Source organism: Monodelphis domestica, chromosome 3 (genome assembly GCF_027887165.1).
Source record: "Monodelphis domestica isolate mMonDom1 chromosome 3, mMonDom1.pri, whole genome shotgun sequence".
NCBI lineage: Eukaryota > Metazoa > Chordata > Mammalia > Didelphimorphia > Didelphidae > Monodelphis > Monodelphis domestica.
In genome coordinates this window covers 506,051,253-506,073,289 of record NC_077229.1, presented here as the reverse complement: position 1 = coordinate 506,073,289, position 22,037 = coordinate 506,051,253, and the positions used below count along the sequence as shown (strand labels likewise).

General features: G+C 35.3%; 1 protein-coding gene and 1 pseudogene across 1 annotated transcript in view; both read left to right on the top strand.

The window, feature by feature from the left end:
- Positions 1–22,037, top strand: part of ZSWIM6 (zinc finger SWIM-type containing 6) — a 219,356-nt gene that overhangs the window by 45,916 nt on the left and 151,403 nt on the right. The gene's annotated exons all lie outside the window — the stretch shown is intronic.
- LOC130458539 (cytosolic acyl coenzyme A thioester hydrolase-like) overlaps positions 1–22,037 on the top strand; it is a 98,726-nt pseudogene that overhangs the window by 43,061 nt on the left and 33,628 nt on the right.

The window sequence follows — 22,037 nt, the reverse complement described above, 5'->3', positions numbered from 1 at the left end:
TTTCTAAGTAAATATTAAAAAAGGAAGTTCACTTCCTACACCAGGAAATATCCTATTTTATTTTGACAATGTACTGAAATGCATTTGTAATAAGTAATAAATTAGAGGTGAGACATTTAACGTAGTCAAGATGATAAATCTACATATAAGCTGCTGACAAGCTCTATTATCTCCAAATGAATCTTCTATTGAGAACATTAGATGCTGTGGCTTTTATTGACAGTGGCTCATGATAATAGCTTTGGAAAAACTCCAGTCTAAACAGAGGGCATCCCTGTTATTAGGTAACATTTTCATTTGAGTATATATCCTTTTAGATAAGAAACCTTTCCTCTTTATTCCCCCTTCCCTCAGGAATTTGGTGGTCATAGGAAATATTTGTGAAGATTCAGGAGAATAAAACATACTTTGGGAATATAATTTAGTATGACGTTTTATATAATATCATTAGAAAAAAATACATATTCCTAAATGATTCTCCACTAAATGGGTCTAAACATGTAATTAATAGCATAACTGAATACCTAAATAATTTTTATACTAATATTTTTATGTAAGACCTTGCAATTATCAGCAAGTAGCCCTTTAAGCAAATATCTCCTAACTACTTTTACTCTCTGCACAGAATATAATTGACAGTCTTTTTACCAAGTAACAATAAGCTACAAGAAAAGGAATATTTTCTAAACATTTAAAAGCTCATTTATGACAAAAATGGAATGTAAACTTATTCAGCTTATTGCTTGGAGAATTCCAACTCTTGGTACAGATAAATGAAAACCTCAGTTATATAGTAAATTGAAAGAGATGGTTAAAGTTACCTGAATTCTAAGTTCTGAGAAATCTTTAATGTCAGTTAGAATGGACATCTCTAAAGGTTAATTTACAATCATAAATACCTTCAAAGGGTTACTCTGGAAGAGTCTTCTTAGCTATCCCTACGATGATCTTCCATATCTGTCAAATAAATATTTTTAAAGGGCAAGTGTACTATTATATCACCCCACCCCTAAGGAATTACCGACTACTTATTGCCTCTGGGATAAAATGTTAACTGTCATTTAAAATCCTTCACCACCAAATTCAGGCCTACCTTTTTAGATTGATTTTGTGTTATTTACATATAGCACTGTGCAGTTCAATTAAATTTGTAGGTTTCCTATACACAGCGTTCTTTTTATTCCTCATTCCTTTACTGGCTACCTCCCAACTTTATATGCACTTCTTGGAATGCACTAACTCTTTTGAAGGCTTAGCTCAGATACCATCCTCTTAAATTAGACCTTTTTGAGATCAGAGTTCCCCGCTTCCCAAGCTGTTAGTGCTGACCCATTCCTTATTCCACAGAGCAATTTCATACTTATTTGTATACATCTTGTATCCTTTGAGTAGAAGACTGGACAGTAGAATAGAAACTTTTTTAGGACTAGACTTTGCAATTTTGCCTGTGAAGTAGTGGATAGAAGGTAGATGTGGGATCTGGAAGACATTTTTTCAAGTTCTGCCTCTGACACAAGGATGCTTCTAGGAGTAATCTCCTATTTAACTCTTACAGATAATTTGCCTGTTTGCATCTATGAAGAGAGTTTCCACACTTGGAGTTTCTTATACCAGTGAAATCAGGGCTCATACACTTTCCTTTCCCAAACAAAACCAAACCCAAAACACAGTAGAGAGCTATTTAAAAATCTTTTCATGAAAGGTTAATTTTCACCCCAATCGATATCTTTCATAGAAAAAAAATATTCCATCTTGATCAAGAGAATAGGCCTTATTTTATAGTAGTTGCTTGCTTTAAGTTCCCTGTTTGAAACCTTGTTTATAAATAATTATATGTAGACTAATTTTAAATGTCCCTGTCTAGCCTTGCCTTTTTGTCATTTGATGTGAGTGAAAATTAATGATAATAATAATAGCAGTAGTAGCAATATTGGTAATAGTAGATATACTGCGGGAAACTTTTTTATGAAGGAAAATCTACTTACTCATTTTTCTGTTAATTAAATTTTTTTATTGTGAACTTAGTAAACATTAGAAAATATGAAAAATTTTAAAAATGTGGAAAGCTCCACAAATTTGTATCATTCTTTTGCCAGTTTTCCCCATACTGTTGTTCATGTACTACCAAAGTAAGCTCCTTCTGTTAATTTCATGTTATATCCAGATGTGCACTGGGAAAAGATTTGGCCTCTCATGTAGTGTAATAATACTTATAACAGCCTTTTAAAGTAACACTTTTATTGGAAAATAATTTCTGATAATACTTTCACATATTTAAAATTTTCTTTATTTGAAGAAAATCACAAAATTAAAATACTGATAAAGATTTTAGTGGCAGAAATCCTGTGAGCAGGATTGCCCATCATTCTGAGTCTCTAAAATGGTAGCTTTTTGAGTAAGTTTTTCAATACTCCCCAATTACTAGCAACATTTAAAATTTATCATCAAGGCAAATTGACTTATACATTTTGAAGGCAAGTAGGAAAATGGAATTTTCTTTCTTCTTAATTTTTTTCTGGAAAAAATTTCCAGATAAGCTCTGAACAAATCTACCTCTTGGGAGAAAGATTTTTACAAAGTTAAAGATAAAAGATTCAGTTCTTCTTATAGAGTTGCCCTCATGCCTAGTGGTCATGTGGTTTTCTAGCAGTGTGCTCAAGCTGGATAATGATCAAAAAGGTAAAATCATTGTGACTTGCTAACAAATTGGATGAGAAGTGGAAGAGAGAAAATAATCAAGGATAATTCCACAATTCTGAACTTGAGGGTATGGGTAAAACAAGAGCTTTACAGTATTGGATTTTAGTTGTAACATATCACATGGAATTCTTGGTACTCTACCTGCTGTGGGGATGATGTATTGGTAAAAGGCTAGGGCCCTTACATTCTTTGTGTTCAGTAGATGTTTTTCTGTAGTCAATATGTGATTATAAAATAATGTCTGATAGACATTTCAATAAATAAAGGAGTGTAATCATGTGTGCTTGGTGCAACGATGAATGGAAATTTTATTCTATTAAGAAAATGTAGTATTTATTGGAAGGCAGAGTGCTATAGTGCTGAGAACACTGGTTCAGTTATAAGGTCTCTGTTCAAGTTTAATGTCAGTTTGCCCCCGGAACCTCAGCATCATCATTTGTAAAATAGGGTTAGCAATTCGCAAATTGCCTCCACAAGATTAAGAGGAAACTTTGTAAGATCACAGATCTCTGTGTAGGCTCTCATTATTTTGTTTTTTAAAAATTATTCAGAATATACTAAATTCTTGGTACAGGCAAATTCATTTTAAGAAATAATAATCTCATTGATGTGGATGTTCCTCTAGTGATTAGATCACAGCATCCATGCCCTTCTGGAAACCCTATGTGGGGGCATTCTTTTAGATTTCATGACATGGTATGGATACCAGTGAAGCTTGTAGGTTGCTCATTGGCTATCCCTCACTCTCATCATGTACATGTTGCTAAAATTGTATTTCTATGCTACAGAAAATAGAAATGAAACAGATCTGACACTCAGCCACTGGGAATAAGTAATAGGTAAAAAGAGATACTTTAAAATGAATTTGAGAGATGTCATCTCTCAGTTATTGGTTCTTCCCTATTTGTGTATTGTAAAAAGATGGATACTTTGGGTTTTAAATGTTGTTATTCTTTTCATGTGGGTGGGATGGGAGAGAGGTAAGCAGAAATTTAGAACAATTAGTTTGGCAAAGAATTCTCTTAGACGTTTTATGTATACTAGAGTATATCTTGTTTAATTTCCTTTAATAGTTCCACAAAAGCCTATGAAATAGACTTTATATATAGTCCATTTATGATAGTCTATGATAGAATTATCAGCTTAACATTGTTATAAAACTTCATAGTGGGTTTTGTTTATAATGTCTATGTCAATGAAATTATACTGCAAAAGGACAATGGGTAACTCTTCCTGAGGGGGCATGCTTGTACTTTCCTTAAAGATGTAAACAAACAAGCAAAGTTTTGGTTTTCCAAAACTGTTCTGGAAAATTTGTCATAAAATTTTGTAGTTGATGAGCCATATGTATGATCATTTGCAGCCACTTGGTGATGGAGTCTTGTTTTATTGGAGAACTTGGCATAATAATTTTTTACCTGTTACAACTTGCAAAACTGTGCAAAGATTAAAGAATTTGTTGCAATTTCTGTATCCCCAAAGGCTACTTCTCTCATTTTAAAATGAACTTGATTTTACTTTAAACAGAGACAGAATCTTTGTTCTATTGAAATTTCAATAACTGTTATGCATAGTACTATAGAAACTTACTATTGGTACCCTGAAGTGTGAACAGTTGTAGTAAATGACCTCATGGAAAAATTCTAACTGTTCCATAATCCAAGACTCAATACTATTTTGGTGATATATGAATTTGACTAGCCTTTGGTATATTATAGTAACTTGAAAGCCAAACAAATATTTATTTTTGTATCCATATAAGCACTTCATAGCATATTTATTTTGTCCCTGAGCTTATGATAGATTTATGAATTCTCTAAGAAACCTTTTTTGGGAGTTATTAATTTGAGAGCAAAGGACCTATAGATGATTCTCTTTTGTACCACTTCTATATTGAAATAACCAATAACAACCTACTTAACCTTTGTGGTTTTATTACCTGCACTAAAGTAATATGATTAAATTCTGTTTCACACATTTCCCCCCCACTTGTATCATATAGTCTGGTGTTCTTTCTTCAGTAAAACTGTGATATGCCTGATGTTTGACCTGAAATACAATTTTTGTACCATGTAGTGAATTTTATTGCTCAATAAGTAGTAGTTGAGTTAAATTAATATAAATTGTTGTTTGGAGATAAATCCATTGAGACTCTATTTTTTTTCTATTTAGCATATTTTCCCATGGTTACATGATTCATGATCCCCCTGACCCACCCTTTCCTACCCCTTCCTGATGCTGACAAACAGTTTTACTGGGTTATACATGTGTCATTGTTCAAAACCTATTTCCATGTTATTCATATTTGCAGTAGAGTGATCTTTTAACACTAAAACCTCAATCATATCCCTATTGCACTACATGACTAATATCACATTTTTCTAATGCATTTGTTTCCACAGTTCTTTCTCTGGATGCGGATAGTGTTCTTTCTTATAAATTCCTCTAGATTGTCCTGGATCATTGCATTGCTGCTAGTAGAGAAGTCCATTACATTCGATTGTACCACACTGTATCAGTCTCTGTGTACGATGTTCTCCTGGTTCTGCTCCTTTCACTCAGCATCAATTCCTGGAGGTCTTTCCAGTTCACATGCAATTCCTCCAGTTCATCATTCCTTTTAGCACAATAGTATTCCATCACCAACATATACCACAATTTATTCAGCCATTCCCCAACTGACAGATACCCTGTCATTTCCCAATTTCTTGCTATCACAAAGAGGATGGCTATAAATATTTTTGTACAAGTCTTTTTCCTTATTACCTCCTGGGGTACAAACCCAGTAGTTGACCATGTATTTATTAAATGTTTTTAAGTGCTTTCTTTTTCTTTTTAAAAGTGATATCAGGGTTTGAATCAAGAACACATGTGATACTCAGTGGAATTGCGTGTGGGCTATGGGAGAGGTGGTGGGAGGGAGGGGAGGGAAGAAAAGAAAATGATCTTTGTTTCCAATGAATAATGTTGGGAAATGACCAAATAAAAATTAAAAAAAAAGTGATATCAAAATGTGGAATTCTTATTAATTAGATTTTCTTATGTTATCATTTAATGGTTTTTGGTCAAATTTTCTGAAAAATCTAACTAAAACAAATCTTGAATTTTATTTTGTAATTTTGTATTTTTTTCTTGAACCACAAGTTGAGACTAACTTTAGCATATTAGACCACCTTGCATTGAGCATGGTTATTGCTGAATTGAAAAAAACAACAACTTTAGAAACTGCCAGTCATTGACATAATCATAATGACAGCAATACTTATATACTTTCCATAACAGAATACCTGACCACTGGAAAATCCTAAATATAATGGTGGAGTTGATAAAATTTTTTTCCTTTTTGAAGTATCTTATATGCATTTTATAGCAATACCTCTTTTTTACTTGTGTGCTTTTGTTTGAACCAGATGAAAACTGTTTACTTGTAAGATAATGTTCTATTTTCCATTCATATTGGTGTTTCTCTGCCACTGAAAGAAGCACAGAACAAGTTGCCTGTTATCTCTTGGTAGTGAAGATTTGAGAAGTTCTTCTTTCTATTTGTCTGTGTTTAGATTATTCTAGATTGAACAGTAAGATTGACCTAGAGAGGGTATCTAAAATGAGAGTGTCTGTTTAGAGATAATGACTTAAACTATGGTAATAGATGAGATGTTATAAGAGTCAGTAAATTGAGGGGAGAAGAGAGCTTAGTCCAGAGCCCTAGGAGAAGCATCCATAACAACAGCTTAAACAATTAATGTGGATTTCTTTGACATTACCATAACATATTATCTATGTATAAGTTATCAGCCTTAGTTACCCAGAACACAGCTGAGAACCAGGATGCAAACCAGAAGGATACCAATAACCAAAATACATGCCACAAAGTTTCTGTACTAAATTTCTTTTAGTTCATTTTGAGAGGTTCCCTCAAGCACTCACTAAAATCTTGTTTACACTTATTTAGACAATAATGTTAGCAAATTTTTATCTTGCTTTTCATGGCTAAGCAAATTACAAGCTACTAATAAAGAGGGGAGATACTGACAGCAACCGAAAGTGACCCATATAATCTACTAACTGTAGATAAGAGAGAAACAACAATAAAAATAATCTAGAAATTTGGGACCATTTAGTATAGGGATATAGAGCCTAGTTAACTAAACAGCCCCTATTGTCCTATATTGTAAAATAATAATATTCATAATGACCATATGCTTATAATTGATAAAAGATTAAATAATTTTCATTATTCTTTGCTTTGTAGGTAATTCCTTTCTAAAAGCTTAAAAATTAATTTTGTGTTTAAAGGTGATAAACTTAAGTTATCTGAAGAGTTGACTTTGGTGCATTGATGCCTGTCAGCAAATTATGCTGAATGATTTAATGTGATCAGTTACAAGGAGGGGAAAAAAGCAGTAGGGTCTACTTTTGGCGTCTTTTTGGTGTTAGTCACTATGGTTTTTTTTTTGTCTTTGAAGAAGAGTGGTAAGGGCTAGACAATGGGGGTTAAGTGACATGCCCAGGGTCACACAGCTGGAAAGTGTGAGTCTGGAAAGTCTGAGGTCACATTTGAACCTATGTGACAAGGAAATCACTTTAAAAGACTGATATATATTAATTTAAGGTCGCCAAGGAATTCAGCTATGTAATTCCTAAATGAAAACTCAAGTCAGCCGTCAACCTTTTATAGAGTTTAATTTCAAACAGGAGGAAGAAAGGAATTAGAGAGAGAGAGAGAGAGAGTGAGAAAGAGAGAGAGAGAGAGAGAGAGAGAGAGAGAGAGAGAGAGAGAGAGAGAGAGAGAGAGAGAGAGAGAGAGAGAGAAAGGGGAGAGAAGGGAATAGGGCTTAAATACCCCTTCTGTTTAGGCTGGGCCAAAAGGCCCAAGCCCTTAGATAGCTGGGGCAAAGAAAGGAGATCAGTCCCTATTACTCATGTGACCAAAATGGAGAAACAGTCTCACGGGCCTCCACCTCCAGCTTCCTTTAGAGCAAGCTTCTCAGAGCACCTCTCTAACCACTCAGAGCCAAAACTCTCCAACCCCCCCCCCCCCCCTCAGTCCTCAGACCCCTCTATCTTTAAGGAAACCATCCAAGTTCCCTCCCCTAAGTTCTCACATCTACCAATCACTGTCCATCATTTTCCCTGTGCCAATGGTGGCTCTAGCTTAACCCAGGACCGCCCAGAGGTCTGTCTGTGGCTTTGCACATGTCTGTTGAAGGTCATATTCTCAAATAATTAAATCTTGATCTTTTGCTACAGCCCTTCCTAAATCCTGTTACCCTGAGTAGGGTAGAGATTGGAATAATTAAATTTTGATCTATGCTGCAGCCCTTCCTAAATCCTGTTAGGACTGAGTAGGGTGGAGATTGCAATTTCCAAGACCTGGTTCTGTCATTCCAAGTATCTCCATTGTATCAATTTTAAAATCAATCATGACTCAAAGAACGTCCTGTTCTATGCTTAAACATAGGTCAAAGCCCTTTCCATTGTTCAGCAAAAGGTTTCTGTCCTAAAGTAATCTTAAGAAGGGAGGAGGAGGAACCTCCCATGCCAATGGGGTTCACATTCCAATAGAGTTCCCACTCTCAATAGGAAATTTTTCAAGTATGAAATTTCCCAATGGTGAAATTTCCAACATTTATAAGTCTAAGAAATCTTAAGGTTTACACCTAGGACCTCCCATCTCTAGGCCTGTCTCTCAATCCACTGAGCCACCCAGCTGCCCCAGTCACTATGTTTTTTGAATGAGTTCTTTAAATACTGTGCTTAGTAGAGAATCTATGTTCCCATTTCTTTTTGCCTCATTGGGAAAGAAATATTTTGTTTTAGTTAGAGCAATACAAAATCTCACTGCTAGCCAAGATGAAAGAAATAGAATATGACTGTGATGTCATTTAAAGTGTATGTTGCGGTGGAGTCAAGATGGCGGCTTAGGAGCAGCAATAGTTCAAACCTCTGAAAACGCTTCCTTACCGATCACAAACTAAATGCGTGTAGGTGACTGAAAATCAAACCTAACAACAAGACAGAGTTGGGGAACCCTCCTGCTGAACTCAATTCAAAAGGTATGCCCCCCAAAAGCTGGAATCCGAGGACACTTGGGTTTAGGGGAAAGGCAGAGGAAAGGTCCCAGGACCCCTTCCCCACACCCCCCACCTAGAGTGCTAAGCCTCCAGCAGGAGCAGGAACCTCTGGGCAAGCAAAGGCTCTGGTCTGGAGGGTGTACCTTGCAGGTAGGACTGTACCAGGCTCAAAGCGTCAAACACAGGTGGCGGGGAAGCAGTGGGGGATCCCTCCCCCACAGCGAAGAGCTGGCAGCCTAGTCAGAATGACTGAGACCCTCCGTATTGCTCCAACCTTCCAGGAGGTTTTGACCTCAGATCACATCCAGCCCAACCTAGCTGAACTTAATACCATCAAAAGTCATCAGAGCTCAGGGAAGCCCAAGATCCACCACCCCTTCCTCACTGACTGCTGGACTTTAATCCAGTCAAAAGCTTCCAGAGGACAGGGAGGTTCAAACTCCAACACTCCTCTCCCACAGACTGCACTGAGAGATCTGACAAAGCTTCAAGAGTGGAGACTGACAGAAAGTCCCAAAATCAAAAAAATGAGAGGAGCAAGAGCACAGACAAATACGAGGAACAAAGACGGGGTAAATATGAGCAAACAACAGAAAAAGAAGAAAGAAATTATAATTGACAGCTTCTCCACAGGCAACGAACCAAGAACAAACAGAACACAGGAGACAAGAAATAAAACAGAAATCCCAGCGAATTGCATACATGCTTGGAAGAACTCAAAATGCAATTCAAAACACAATTAAGAGAGGCTGAAGACAATTGGGAAAAGAATTTAAGAACTAAGATAAGTCATCTGGAAATAGAAAATAGTTTCTTGAAAGCCAAAATCAACCAGCTTGAAAATGAGGCAAAGGAGATGAAAGATGAGGCAAAGGAGATGAGAGATGAGGTAAAGAGAATGAAAGATGAACTCCAAAGAAAATCAGACCAGGAGGAGAAGGATGACCAAAAAGCCAGGGATGAACTCCAGTCTTTAAGAACCAGAATACAACAACTAGAATTAAGTGACCTCACAAGGCAGCAGGATACTATAAAACAAAACCAAAAGAATGAAAAAATTGAGGAAAACATGAAGCATCTCATTCACAAAACAGAGGATTTAGAAAACTATTTGAGGAGAGACAATTTAAGAATCATTGGTCTACCAGAAGACCATGACAAAAGAAAAAGCCTGGTCATAATACTACAGGAAATTATTCAGGAAAACTGCCCCAATATTCTAGAACATGAGGGAAAAGTGGAGATTGAAAGAATCCACAGATCACCTCTTGTACTTAATCTCCAACTGACAACATCCAGGAATGTTATAGCCAAATTCAAGAACTATAAGACCAAAGAAAAGAAATTACAAGCTGCCAAGAAGAAGTCATTCAGGTACCATGCAACCACAGTGAGGATAACACAGGATCTGACTGCATCCACACTGAAGGACTGAAAGGCATGGATTATGATATTCTGGAAAGCAAGGAAACTAGGTCTACAACCAAGAATCAACTATCCAGCAAAACTGACTATATTCTTTCAGGGGAAGGTATGGTCATTCAACAAAATAGAAGAATTCCAAGAATTTGTCAAGAAAAGACCAGACCTGAACAGAAAATTTGATGCCCAAGCACAGAAATCAAGAGAATCATCAAAAGGTAATTAAAAAAGTGGGAAAAAAGAAAAACAAAACAAAACAAAACAAAAAACAACACTTTTTTTAAAGAGACCCAATAAGTTAAAATGATATGTATCCCTATAAGAAAAGAGGTCATAGGTAACTCTTAAAAATTGTTATTTTCAACTGGGCAACTAGAAAATTACACTTAGAGGGAACAGTGATAAACTGTATTAGGATAAAAGGACAAGACATAAATAGGTCTATAGATATATGTATTCATAAATGCATATACGTGTGTGTATGTATATATACATACACATACAACTAGAGCTAAAAAAAGAGGCTAATACTAAAAGAAATGGGAAAAGAAATAAAATGGGGTAAATTTATATGTTACAAAGAAGCTCATGGCCGGAGTGGTGAGAACATCAATATACTGGAAGGGTAAAATGGTTGGAGATAGGAAATACTCAACTCTTATGTGCATTGAAATTGACCCCCAAAGGGAAGAACAATCCAATCCATTGGGGCAGAGAATAGATTTGGGCCTTATAGGGGAGTAGAAGGGTAACAAACGGACTGGTGGGGAGGGAAGCAGTACAAGGGAGGAAGAGGGTGGGGGGTAGTTTTAGAAAGGCTGCAGGGAAAATAAGGGGGGGAATAAGAAGGGAGGGGGGTAGAAAGGGAAGTAAAATAAGGTTGGGAACTAGGGGGACTGACTAAAAACAAACATTGGTATAGAAGGAAATAGTGAAAGAAGAAAAGGAAGGACCAGGAGTAGAAATCAAAATGCTGGGAAATACACAGCTAGTAATCATAACTCTAAATGTGAATGGAATGAACTCACCCATAAAAAGCAAGCAAATAGCAGAGTGGATTGGAATCCAAAACCCTACCATATGCTGTCTACAAGAAATACACATGAGAAAAGTAGATATGCATAGGGTGAAAGTAAGAGGATGGAGCCGTATCTATTGGGCATCAACTGGTAAAAAGAAGGCAGGAGTCACAATCATGATATCTGACAATGCCAAAGTAAAAATAAATCTAGTTAAAAGAGATAGGTAGGGTAATTACATCCTGATAAAAGGCAATATAGACAATGAGGAAATATCAGTACTCAATGTGTATGCACCAAATGGCATAGTATTCAAATTTCTAAAGGAGAAACTAGTGTGGAGCTCAAGGATGAAATATATAGAAAAACTATACTAGTGTGAGACCTGAACTATCCTCTATCTGAAAAGATAAATCAAACCAAGAAATAAATAAGAAAGAGGTAAGAGAAGTGAATGAAATCTTAGAAAAATTAGAGTTAGTAGATATGTGGAGAAAAATAGGGACAAAAAGGAATATACCTTCTTTTCAGCAGTACATGGTACATTCACAAAAATTGACCATGTATTAGGGCATAAAAACATTGCAAACAAGTGCAAAAGAGCAGAAATAATAAATGCAACCTTCTCAGATCACAATGCAATGAAAATAATAATTAGTAAGGGTACATGGAGAGGTAAATAAAAAATTAATTGGAAACTAAACAATACGATTCTCCAAAACTGGTTAGTTATAGAACAAATGGTAGAAACAATAACTTCATTGAAGAAAATGACAATGATGAGACCTCCTTTCAAAACCTATGGGATGCAGCCAAAGCAGTACTCAGGGGAAAATTTATATCCTTGAGTTCATATATTAACAAATTAAGAAGGGCAGAGGTCAATGAATTGGTGCATGCAAATTAAAAAACTAGAAAGTGAACAAATCAAAAATCCTCAGATGAAGACTAAATTAGTGATCCTAAAAATGAAAGGAGAAATTAATGAAATTGAAAGTCAAAGAACTATTGATTTAATAAATAAGACTAGAACCTGGTACTTTGAAAAAACAAATAAAATAGACAAAGTATTAGTCAGTCTAATTAAAAAAAGGAAAGAAGAAAACCAAATTGCCAGTATCCAAGATGAAAAGGGAGACCTCACCTCTAATGAAGAGGAAATTAAGGCAATCATTAAAAACTATTATGCCCAATTATATGGCAACAAATATGTCAAATCTAGGTGATATGGATGAATACTTACAAAAAATATAAATTGCCTAGACTTAACAGAGGAAGAAACAGATTACCTAAACAACCCCATATCAGAAAAAGACATTGAACAAGCCATCAAAGAACTCCCTAAGAAAAAATCCCCAGGTCCTGATGGATTCACAAATGAATTCTATCAAACATTCAAAGAACAACGAATCCTAACATTATACAAACTATTTGACAGAATAAGCAAAGAAGGACTTCTTCCAAATTTAAGACACAAATGTGGTACTGATCCCAAAGTCAGGCAGGTTAAAAACAGATAGAAAACTATAGACCAATCTCCTGAATGAATATAGATGCAAAAATCCTAAATAGGATACTAGCAAAAAGACTCCAGCAAGTCATCACAAGGGTTATTCACTATGACCAGGTAGGATTCATACCAGGAATGCAAGGATGGTTCAACAGTAAGAAAAGCATCCACATAATTGTCCATATTAATAAACAAACCAACAAAAATCACATGATTATCTCAATAGATACAGAAAAAGTCTTTGATAAAATACAACACCCATTCTTATTGAAAACACTAGAAAGTATAGGAATAGAAGGGCTTTTCCTAAAAATAATAAACAATATATATCTAAAACCATCAGGAAACATCGTCTGCAATGGGGATAAACTAGAAGTCTTCCGAATAAGATCAGGAGTGAAACAAGGCTGCCTCACCTCTATTATTTAACATTGTACTAGAAACACTAGCAGTAGCAATTAAAGAAAAAGAAATTGAAGGTATTAAAATTGGCAGTGAGGATACCAAGCTTTCACTCTTTGCGGATGATATGATGGTCTACTTAAAGAATCCTAGAGAATCAACCAAAAAGCTTGTCGAAATAATCAGCAACTTTAGCAAAGTTGCAGGATACAAAATAAAGTGTATGTTGCACAAAGGATCTTTTAGAAAGAGAAAAAGAGTTTTTTTAAAGCCTATGAAAGATGCAGGATTGTTAGCTCTCTAGCTAGGGAACTAGAACTGTGTGAGCAGGTGGTGATTTTCTTCATTGCCTTATTTTTCTTTCCTATTTATATTTCAACTATTCCCAGTGCGAAAGTAAGAGTGAGAGTTGGCTAAAGATTTAGATTTATTTTACTTATGGTCTTTTTTTGCCTACCTTGCTACTTATACTACTACTAGTTGTAGTGGACTCAGTTATGTAAAATATAATTCTTTAGAAACTGGTATGAGGATTGCAGGTTCACATGTATTTTATTAGCCTTCATATAAAATAGTAAGATCTTTGGAAGCAATAGTGAGTTAACTTATTGTGCTATCCTGTATCTCATCTCATGCTGCCAAAATGACCTTTGAATTTATTTAAAGGAAGGCTCAGGTAACCGTTATAATATTAACCAATTGAATTATGATATACAAATTTGGACAAGCCTTCATTACTTTTGTGTCAGTGTAATAAAATTTGCCTGTGCATTATTTTAAGTTTTATATGAGTACAGAAATAAACCTTCAGGAATTATTAATGGCAGCATAAGGGAAAAAGAGATTATATTCTAGGGATCTGGGATCAGGTGGTACTTGGAGGAACTGTTTGATTTGCATCAAAGAAACAAAGATGCTCTTTGGGGCTTTACTACTTTTACCAGCTCTGCTTCAGCTTTTTAATTGACTTTAGAATATTTTGAAAGGATTGGCATGACTTTGGAAGTAATAGGGTTTTCAACTTCATCCTAGGAGTAAGTTGCTGTTAAGAGTGGTATTCCTAGCTAAATGTTGGTGCTTGATCATCCATTTTTTTTTTTATGTTTTGACACTTGATCATTTCTTTAGTTAAGTTTCAATTCAAAACACAAATCTAAAAATTATTTTTGGAATAATTTTGAGTTGTCATATCTTGAAATGTGATTTCTGAATATGTTAAAAAGCAAAATATTTGCTTTACTTAACCTGATGAGAAATTTTTTGACATTTGATGTCTCTGACTACAGTTTGAGAAAATATTATCAAATATCCCAGGCCATTTAGGATCTTAGCAATAGGCGTATTAGATGACATCTTGTCTAACACCCTAATTTTGCCATGAGATAACTTAGTCACTGAGAAGTTGTGACTTATTCAAGGTCATACCAGTACTGTAGAGGCAGAATTAAGATGCCTTCCTAAATTGACTTACTCAAAATTTTGCAACATCTTCTTTTCATTGACATTGATATTACTTTTAGTTTCGTATTTAATTACCTGAAGACTTTCCTCTTCTTCACAAGAAGTTTTGCAGCTGAAGAAGCTTTTAAAGAAATGGTTAAAAGACATAAATGGCATTCTTTAGGTCCATAACATGCCTATGGGTAGAACTTAGGCTCTTCCAGTCCCATACCCTTGCTTTGCCCCGTATTTATGTGCCACAGAATAAATTCAAATGGAAAGCCAAATTGGAGTGATTTAAATATATATATTATTACTGTATTGGTGGCTTTAAATTATAGCCCATCTTGGCATATTCATATAGTAGATTTAGGGTGACAAGTCACTTTAAAGGTCTAATGGTCCAATTTACAGAGGAGGCCTAATTAAGGGGGAAGGACTTAACCAAGTTAACATAGGTATTATATGGCAGAGTTGCCTCTATCTCGCTTTTGTAAAATAAGCCTGGAAAGAAATGTTGGAGTCATCATTGAGGATCTTAAGCCATTTAAGATGCTTGGCCATTTGTAGTTTGTCCTGAAGATAGTAGGTAGTATTTTTGGAGGTGGGGTGGGGTTGTGTGTGCTAAAATAGCATAGTCAATCCTGCAAATTGGGAAAATTATTTTAGCAGCTCAGTGAAGGGTGAATTGGAATAGTAGGAAGTCAGTTAGAAGGTTATTACAATAGTTGAGGTAAAAGTTGAGATTCTGAACAATGGGTGGTAGCAGTGTGTAAAGTAGAAAGAAGAGAATGGATGACAAAAATATAGCCAAGGTTGAACTGACAGGACTTGGCAATTGATTAAAATTGTGAGGATTACTGATATTTTGAGCTTTTATTGACTAGGAGGCCAATGATACCCTGAACAGAAATAGGAAATTGAGAGGAGGGGGCAAGTTTAGAAGAAATGAGTTCCGTTTGGGACATAGAATCATAGATTTAGATCTGGTAAAGATGTTAGCGATCATCTAGTGAAACCAACCCCCCCCCCCCCATTTTGCATGTGTGGAAACTGAAGCCCAGAAAGATAAATTTATTTACATAGGGTCATGAAGATATCAATGACAGAGCCAAAATTTAAATCTAGGTCTCTGGCTACAAAATTGTTGCTCTTTCTACCATATTGCTACTCTGTAGTTGCTTTCTTGTTTGTGTACGTACATTCAGATGGAAATGTTAAGGGTGCACTTGGAAGTTCAGAACTGAAATTCATAGGAGAGTTGGGACTACATAAATGGATGTTGGAGTCATTTGCGTTGACATGGTAATTGGATTCATAAAATCACAAAGGGAGAGACCATAGAGAAAAAGGCCAGTGCTTTGGAGAACAAACCCAATAGTCAGGAGGATGTTGCAGAATCAGTGAAGGAAGATTTAAAAGCAGTCAGAACTAATTGGTAATTCAAGAGTTCAGTATTTTGGAAGCTAAAGAAGGGATGAGAGTATCTGGGAGAAAGGGATGGTTCAGAAAGCTCAAGAAGAATGTATGCTGAAACAAAGTCATTGAATTTTGCAACTCAGAGGTCATTTGTGACTAAGGAGAAAACAATTTTAGTAGAGTGAGAAATGGTTGGCAATTAGGTTGTAAGAGGCAATTGATGGCAAGGGAATAGATGCATTTGAGGTAGATTTCCTCTTCATTACTTATGTTATAGAAAGAATAGAGATATGCAGGGTGATAGAGGCTGGCTCAGAGGTGAAATTTAGGCTTTTTTTTTTTTTTTAAAGACAAGGATTTATGAACCTATTTATAGACAAAAGAAAAGGCTCCTAGATCAGATGGAAGCAGAGAATAATGCACAAAGGCACAAGGCTAGCTCTGGCAAGGAATTTGACTACTACTTCTTCTGAGACTGAACTAGTGAAACTAGTGAACTAAAGGAGAGGATGGGGGTGGGATAGGGACATTGAATGGGCTTGAGTTGTGGAGAATGGAAGATGAAAGTGCTCAAAATGAATGTCATCCATCTTAGTAAAGTAGAGGATGAAGACATCTGCTGAGAGAATGGGGATTGAGGGTGGAGCTAGGGGCTTGAGAGATGAGAGGACAGCTGCTGTGGGGGGAGTAAGAGAAGTCATTCAGAGATAATGAAAGGATTGCTTTTCAAAGCATTACCATTAAATGTCCAGAGAAATGTTTTTTATTCATTTTTGACCTTGATGCTATTTAGGTTATGCTGTCTCTTTTAAATTCGCAATTGTTCCAATTTGATTTTCCTAGGAAAGATTCCTGGCATTATAATTTACTAGTTTTATGTGCTTTGGAAGAAGTTTCTTCAGAAGTAGTTGGTGAAATTAATAGGTTCTTTTAAGCCAGATGTTGGTTTTATATATGAATTCATACTTAGGTATTGCATGGCATCCAATATATAGTGCCCAGAGAGCAGTTATAAACTCAATCATTTGCCTCAAGGCTAAAACTATTAGGTGCGCTGGGCAAAGTCTCAAGAGGTATAAATAAAACAATTGCTCTTGTAAAGTTTCATTTCTGCTCATGGTAGCTATTGATATTTTCTGTGTGGAAGAAGCAAACCTTTGGTGTTCCTTTCACCACTTATTTTTATTTTTTCTTAACAGTTGTAAAATCTGTTACATAGTTTGTATACCACTTAAAAATAAAAATAATATCCATGCTTAGGGTTATACTTTGTAGTAATCATTCTAAAAGCCCACTTTATGATTTAAATGTATCAGTAATGGTCCTCCTTTATGGACAGTTTTATTTACTATTTCCCTCCTGAGTTTTGATTTGGTTTTGTGATTTATTAGGAAAAATGGCCTGGAATCTCAAAATCCCAATCAGAGTGCTAAAACTTTTCACAAAGAAGAACATGATTTTCATTAGGAATGAGCAGCAGTACAATTTCTATCATGTATTTCCCTCACAGTTTTCCTTACTGATGGGATGCAATGATTGTAGCTGGAGGGTGGATACCATTTTTTCCCCAGAAGATATTTTTAGAACAATGATTCAAAAGTCTGGAAGATGTTAATGGTGACTTTTTTCTTTTGAGTATCTGCAGGCTATTGAAAGTATTTCAATACCATTTGGTAGCCTAAGTTTATACAACATAATGAAATTAATACTATAAACTACATATGAAAATTGGTCTCATTAATTTCTAGCCTACTACTGCTATCTGTCTGTTATCCCTTTCGTTTTATGGGTGTATGACATGTATTTAGAATTTGTACTTTATATTGTGCATATTGTTCATTTGATATTGACTGTGTTGTACTTTAATAGTTCAGTGGATCTGTGATTTACATAATTTAAGTATTTTCTCCATAGGAACATAACACCATCCTTCCATTCCTTCTCATTCTTTGTCGTTCTTGGCCAAGTTTTTCCATAAAGTCTTCAGAAAATATTTGTCCAAATTGCCTTCCTTGAGGTCTGTTTTATAATCCAGGAGTATATTGCAGCACCTGGACTATCCATTATCTTTTATTCTTGCTGCCTGATTTGCCCGTGCACTTCCCAATGTAAACCTTATATTTCTTGAATGATGCCTGCCATTTTACAGAGATCTCTTCTACAACACATCATGGAGATGACCTGGCACATATCTGGCAACTTCTCTTTTGGTTGGAAACATTCAGATTTGATTCTTAGGTCTACTGTTTATTGAGCAACTTAAGTATAGAAAGACTTGTGACCAGAGGTTTCTCACGAAGTGATGAATTCTTTAGTACTAGCAACCTTTGAAACCAAAATTTATAATTGATTCTATATTTAGTTATGGGACCAGTTTGCCTTGTTAGAAAAATCACTTGCCTTGTGGAAAGTCAGTCTCCTGTTTTGTAAAATGACTATTACATAGAGAGAGCCACCCCTGCCCCAAAACAGCAATACCAAAGTACTAGTCTCAGACTCATGACTAACTCTTGCATTTCTATTCTGGACAAGGTAGGGAGATTTAGTCACTTTAAAAAAAAGCAAAGTTTTATTTAGCTAAACTTCATAATCTTTTGGATCTTTCAGTTTATTATATCTAGTGGAATTAAAAAATTTAGCATAGCTGAACATTCAGATATATATAAAGGAAATAACAAAGTATTAAAAAAACTTAACATGGCCTTTTTCCTTTAATTAATTAATAAGCAAAGCACTGTACAAGATATAAACAAATCAATCCCTGTTGTCAAGGAAATTATAGACTACTTTGGAGATACAATGTGCACAAACAAATAAATAAAAATTTGAGGAGGGAGAGAGAACAACGTGTGTGTATGTTGGATGGGGGTAGGGGGAAGTGAATCAGAGAAAGCTTTAGAGAGGAGAGGAGTGAGCAACAAACACCTGAATTGGAGCTTAAAGGGGAGAGAAGGTATTGGGGAGGCTTTTTGAAAACATTGAACGTTCACATTATTTGTTATGTAAGTAGGTATGTCCATTCATTATTTATTTTCAGCCATTTATTTTATAATCATTCTTGTCTGCATTGTGGTAGTAGATGGAGGGCTTATATAGTATACAAGATTTCTGAAGGGTTGTACAGCTGACTGATAGCCGTCAGTGTGATATCTCAGATCTGTTTGATATTTAGGGTATTTTTTAATGTCCCATAACAAGGAAAAATAGATTCTAAAAAATCTTAGAAAGAAGTAAATATTCCCAGAAGGGCATTATTTGGAATTTTGTCCAAATATTATTTTTATTGATAAATTTTGTTTCAAAATAGCACACAAAGCTCCAGTAAACTCCCAGTTTTAACACTTATAAAATATAATCTCTCCAAATAAGTAAAACAGCATAAAAGAGTGATAATGATATAGTACTCAAGAATTTTCACTTTCCTATTTTACTGTTACTTAAAAGAAAGGGTGTGTCTTAATATTAACAGCAATATTGTTTATTGATTTTCTTCTTTTTGTCATTGAAATTTATTTATATAGTTGTAGCCATTGGACTAGCACTTCTTTTAAAAAAACAAAACCAAACCAAAAAACCCTTACCTTCTGCCTTAGAATCAATATTGGGTATTAGTTCTAAGGCAGAAGAGTGGTAAGGGCTAGGCAATGGGGGTCAAGTGACTTGCCCAGGGTCACATAGCTAGGAAGTATCTGAGGCCTGATTTGAACCTAGGACCTCCCATCTCTGGGCCTGACTCTCAATCCACTGAGCCATCCAGCTGCCCCCTGGACTAGCACTTCTGAAAGATTGCTGAATGCTTCTGCTAGATAATCTCTGAAGGTTTCTATCATACTATAATATTCTGAGATTAGTCCTTAATTTCAATTAAGTTTTTGTGGCCCAAAGGCAATTTGATTTGGAGTCAGAAAGACATCTGTTCCAATCCCATCCCAGACACTTACTATCTTTGTGAGAGGATAGATGGCTAAATTTCTTTCAAATTTAGTTTTCTCTTTTTATGATGAAGGGAATAATACCAACAACCTTGGGAGGTGGTTGTGAGGATAGAATGAAATATATATATATATATACATACATATATATATATTTCTTTGCAACCTTAAAATTCTATGCAATTGCTGTTGATATTACTGTTATAATTATTAGCCCATTATGTTTGCTCTATTTGGCCCCCAAGGTTTCTCCTTTTCCAATCATATTTTTTCTACATGATGTTTTTATGCTGGCACTTGGATCTAGGTATCATTGGAAATATACTCCTATTTATGCCTATTATAATGCATACATATATATTTTCAATTGCTTGCATAGAGCTCTAGGAGAACGTCAGTGTTTTTTTTTTTTAGGGAAATTTTATGTATAGATGGGGTATGCCATACAGCTTACCAAATCCAACTCATCTATTCTCTTGCTTCAGTTCTGGGACCAGCTAATTTATCATCTGTAGTTTCTGTTCCAGGTTATGTTTACTGATAGACAAATTCAATGGACTGGCTTTCTAAATATATATCATATTTGGAATAATGATCTTTTTTTCATCTTTTTAGCATAGATGGAGATTAACCTCTTGAGTAGTAATGGACTTCATTGAGGATTCCTTTGATATTTTGAGGATAATATTATTTGCAAATAAGAACATTAGTTATTAAAATAGACTTATGTGCCTGGCATTGTGACAAGTATAGATGATACAAGGAATTCAGATAGTCCCTGCCCTTAAAGTCACATCCCTAATGGGAAAGACAACATAAATAAATAGGTACAAAGGAGATAATACATGTGTCTCAAAAGTCTTAGTGCAGTTTTAAGTTTTGAAAACTATGAGATTATAAAACAGTTGAAAGGTTAATTCCTTAGATTTAAAAAATATTGATATTATTAAAAATTAACATTTTTGTTCTGTATATCACTCTAGTTGATTTTTGAACTTTGAAAAAACTTTAATCAGCTGCTGCACAGTGACTGAAAAGATTTCATTTGTAATTCTAGGATTCAGATCATTCAAAGAACATAGTTTTGATACATGTATGACAGTTTTGATGTGATCTCACACTAGTGTTTACTAGAGATAGGGCAGGTGACCAAGGAGGCAAGGCAAGAGAACCTTCTCTTCTGATCCAATGAGCCTTAGAAAACGTGATTCAGAAACTCACACATGAAATACTTGATGACAGTGTGCCACCTCTTGTTAAAATTAAAATTTTATTCAAAATTCACAACTAAATAAGTGTAAAAGAAATTTAAATAATTAAAATTGCAAATTTTCCTGTTAGTTTAAAACATTTCTACTTCTGAAGTTATTTAAAGCCTGCCACATATTATGTTGCTTAATAAATGTTTATTGACTGACTAGCAACTAAGACTTTTTAGGATATCATGTATGGTATATGGAATAGATGGAAGGTTATTTCAAGGGAAGTAATTAGCAGTTGGGGGTGAGTGGGGAAGAAGGTCTTCCTTCAGAAAATGGGATTTGAGATGAATCTTGAAGGCAATTAGTCAGGAGAGACAGTATTCTAAGCCTGTGGGACAGCCAGGATGGGGATCTAGAGATGCATGTGAGGAACAATAAGGAGACCAATGTAGCTGGATTAGAGAATGTGTAGGGCAGTGAAATGGGAAGCTTGGAAGAGAGGAAGGGACCAGATTACAAAGACTTTTAAGTGCCGAACACATGACTTTATATTTGATCCTGGAGTTAATAGGGTCAGTATTTAGATTCTTCACTGATGGCTATTTATGGGTAGTGATATCACATGTGATTTTCTGATGTGTTCTTAGTCTGGGCCACTCACTCTTCCTGATTGAATTTTTATGTGCCACTCACCCAAGACGTCAACCTAATCATTTGTTCCCTGACTGTTCTCCTGGACTTTATGATCTTTAGAAATGCATCATCCAGCAAGGTAATATCAACACTGATCCTCACATCTCCCCAGCACTCCTCCTCTTTTCTCATTGGAAAGGTGGAGGATGGACTTTGGAAAGCAACTCTCACATTCTTTACCAGTTAAGTGCACAGGACAATTACCTCATCATTTCCCATCATGA